Here is a 4410-nt window from a genome sequence, read left to right on the forward strand (position 1 = left end):
AGGCTCTGTCTCAAAAAAAAAAAAAAGAAATTGCAGAATCAAATGTGACTTAAGTACATTTTTAATGAAGTTTTTTATTCTTTCTTAAAATATGTATAGTTTTTTTGGCACCCTTCATCTTTGACACCCAGTCTCACTTTGTCACCAAGCCTAGAGTGCCGTGGTGGCATCACAGCTCCCAGCAACCTCAAAGTCTTGGGCTCAAATGATCCTCCTGCCTCACCCTCCCTAGTAGCTGAGACTACAGGCACCTGCCACAACTCCCAGCTAGTTTTTCTATTTTTAGCAGAGACGAGGTCTCGCTCTTGCTCAGGCTGGTCTTAAACTCCTGAGCTCAAGCAATGCGCCCACCTTGGCCTCCCAGAGTGCTGGGATCACAGGTGTTTATATTCTATCACCTGTGACTAGCAGAGGGCCACCAATGCAGGTATCACTCAACACCAGGCAGCTTTTATGTTTGTGGGACCACAGAGGTGCCTGTGATTTGCACACAATTTCTAAGCTTCAGGAGAGTGCTAGGTGAGATCTAGCCACCGTGGGTGGCTCTGTGAAAAACGTAATCTTCCTATAATACATTTTCCAGCCTTTTTCCTCCAAGGGGTTTCTGATATGAATGCGTGCATGCCGGCAAGGCAGAAATTTAAAAAGTTCTTAACATCTCCTGCGGTAACAAGATTCCTGAACCCCCCGTATTTCCAGGGTTACAGGTGGCGGCCACCCGGACGTGAGATGCTCAGAGCTCTTGACCTCATCAGTCCTGGCAAGATAAACACAGGGGCCAAAGAATAAGACTTTGGGGAAATAACCAAACAGCAACTTAAGAAATGGTTCACTCCCCTGTTGTAAAATTTAACTGTCCCTTGCAACAGCACCTCCCCTACTGATCAAGGGAGTTTCAGAATGTAGGTATATGTGTGTGTTTAACTTGATTTTGAATCTGAGAACTTTGCAAAAAAAAAAAAAAAAAAAAAGTGATTTTTGACCTAAGCCTTGGAACCTTGGCTAACGTAGCTTGGCACCTCTTAAATGCGTGGGGATTCTGGCAAGCCCTCTGAGGCAGGATCCCTCAGCTCTGAACATTCTTCTGTGAGATTCTCCTTTAATTGAAGAAAACATGAAGCTGTAGCACGCGGTGAGACTAATGAAAGGCAGACATTTTTACAATGTGCTTTTCTGTACGCACAACAACGCCTACTAGGCCTGGCAAATGTCCGGGACGTCTTTTCCTTTTCATTATTATTAAAAAGCTAGACGTCCCTTGCATGTAATTTAAGCGTCACCCAAAGCATCCGCCCTGCACTCCCGCCCCCGCCTTGCCTCACAGATAATGAGATACGGACAGGCTGTGCTTCTAAAATGTGGAAGTGGTTTTTCTTCCAAATGAGGACAGATCTGTCTTGAGGTATTTCTGAGCACCTGCTATTATGGCTAAATCCTGAACACGCACAAGGGCCAGACAGCCGTAATTCAAGCACCCTGTGTATATCCTGAAATCACTCTCTGTGCATCCTGGGCTTCAGCTAATGAGGAAATTCAATGGGGATCGTGGGAGTTACGTTTCTCCTTGTTGGAGGAAGAAATTACACATATGGAAAGAGGGGAAAGGAAAATGTATGTTGAGGTGATTCGGGTGAGAACTGGGGCTGATTTCAGAGGAGGAGCGCCATGTGGTGATGCAACCAAATTCTATGGAGTAGGGGACTTCAGCCGGCAAAAATGTGCCCTGCCCAGCCCTGGAGCCCAGGGGTCTGAGGTGCAGGTGTCTCCGGGCTGCTCCTTCCACAGACCACGGGGGAGGCTCCTTCCTGCCTCTCCCAGCTCCTGGGGCTTCAGGTGTCCCTGGGCTTGTGGCCACATCACTCCAGTCTCTGCCTCCATCTCCACGTGGCTTCTCCTCTGTGTCTGTGTCTCCTCTGCTGTCTCTTAGGAGGACACCTGTCTGGGTTTAGGGCCCTCCCCAATCCAGGATGGTGTCATCTGGAGATGCCTCACTAATCACATCTGCAGAGACCCTATTGCCAAATTACATTCTACATGTAGGTCCCTGTGATAAGACAAGAATATATATTTTGGGGTCACCATTCAACCCATTATGATGTATCCAGTTCCTTCTGGAGGCCCCAGGGGGAGGGTCCTTCCTGCCTCTCCCAGCTCCTAGGAGCTCCAGGCATCCCTGGGCTTGTGGCCACATCACTCCAGTCTCTGCCTCTGTCTCCACGTGGCTTCTCCTCTGTGTCTGTGTATTCTCTGCTGTCTCCTATGAGGATACCTGTCACTGGGTTTAGGGCTCATGCCTACTGTATTAATACCTCATCTTAACTAAATACATCTGGAAAGATCCCATTTTCGAATAAGGGCCCATCCTGAGGGTCTGAGGTGTGAGGGTTTCAATATATCTTTTGGCGAGACACAATTTAGCCCACACAATTGGTATAAACTCCTGGTTTTTAATATAGAGACATATGGCTAATTGGTGTGAAATATGCATTTAAATTTAATTAAACATATTAAATTAAATATATTTATTTAAGTATATTTAATTAAATTGATATTTAAATAAGTATATTTAAATTAATAAATATATTTAATTGAAGATATTTAACTTAAATGTATTTAATTGAATATTTAACTTAAATAAATATATTTAATTGAATATCTTTAACTTAAATAAATATATTTAATTGAATATATTTAGCTTAAATAAATACATTTAATTGAATATATTTAACAAATAAATATATTTAATTGACTATCTTTAAATTAGATAAATATATTTAACTGAACATCTTTAACTTAATAAATATATTTACATTAACCAAGAATTAAATATAAATTTAAATTACATCAAATATACATTCAAACTATGCATGTGTATGTATGTGTATTTAAATATAAATTTTAATTACATCAAATATATATTCAAACTATGCATGTGTATGTATGTATACGTATACACACAGCACAAACAAAACTATACCTATGCATACACATACACAGTTGGACAATTAAGTTCAGGAACTCATCCTAGAAAAAGTGCCTCACACCTCTTTGGTGAATATCACTGGGGTCCCCGTTGAGGTTCTCCCCTTGGGTATCTGTGAGGGAACCATGATGAGATTTTTCCCTCAGAGACAGGGTGAAAGTCCCAGTGGCTAAGACCATCCTTCCTAGCTGGGCAGCCATTTGCTGACAACCTGCAGGGCCGGCGCCTGGGGAGTGAGGGTGAGGGCCTGGGACATTGACCAGAAGCTGAGTCCCCACCACTCACGCCATCGACCACACCGGGACCTTGATCTTCAGCCTTCAGATCTGTGAGCAATAAATGCCTGCCGTCCAAGCCACCCATCTGTGCTCCTTTGTTCTGGCAACCCTAGGAGGGAAATACATCATCTGTCCAGCTCAACTGTGATTCTGGGGCAAATTCGTTTTCCAAGACACAAATGACTTATCCAACAAAACCCACATGCAGGCGTCTCTCAGGAAAACCTAATGCATACCCCATTTATGGGTCTGGGTTCTGGAAAGCTCTGCCCTTTATTGCCTGATGAAAATTCATCTCTCCTGAAGCAGACAGAGCATCTCTACCTATTTATTTATTTTTGAGACAGAGTCTCACTATGATGCCCTTGGTAGAGTGCCCTGATATCTTCCACCAGCTGCCCAAGGAATCTGTTGCTTTCCAGAGTGTGACAACCACCACCCGATGCCTTGGCAAATAAGGGGAAGAGAAAGAAAGAATGATTCAAAATGCTGGACCTCTGTTTGCGGTAAAATAGAAATAAGAAAATGATCAAAAAATAAGTATGAAATCACGGCCATAAAAATGATGGCATTGTTGAATCCACCCACTCTGGCATTTTTGGGGGGCTCGTTCTGTTAACTTTTGGGGACTTTCTGAGGCTTTGCAATTCCACATTTAGAAAGGAGGATTCATGTTCATGGCCTTAAAGGTAATAAGAAAAGAAAACCCAGGGATTTCCATTTCTGCTAAGTTTCAGCACAATTAACTATGAATTTGGGGATGGAGTTTGCACTCCCAAGCTATGGCTGAGTCTAAAAAACAGCAAAAGATTCCCATATTGAATTTTTTACATATTACATCATATGCGTAATATATATAATTAGCCGGTGATTTACAACTGGTGTGCCACAGTACACTGGTATACCATGAGAGGATCTTAGGTGTGCTGCAAAAATTTTTAAAGACCTTTAATTATTTTCAAAAGAAGTTCACAGAACAGTTAAGTATATTCTCTCTCTTTTTTTTTTAACTTTTTTTTTCTTTTGAGACAGAGTCTCAAGCTGTTACTCTGGGTAGAGTGCCATGGCATCACAGCTCACAGCAACCTCAAACTCTTAGGCTTAAGTGATTCTCTTGCCTCAGCCTCCCAAGTAGCTGGGACTACAGGC

This window comes from Otolemur garnettii, unplaced genomic scaffold (assembly GCF_000181295.1).
Source record: "Otolemur garnettii isolate 467f Iridium unplaced genomic scaffold, OtoGar3 scaffold00065, whole genome shotgun sequence".
NCBI lineage: Eukaryota > Metazoa > Chordata > Mammalia > Primates > Galagidae > Otolemur > Otolemur garnettii.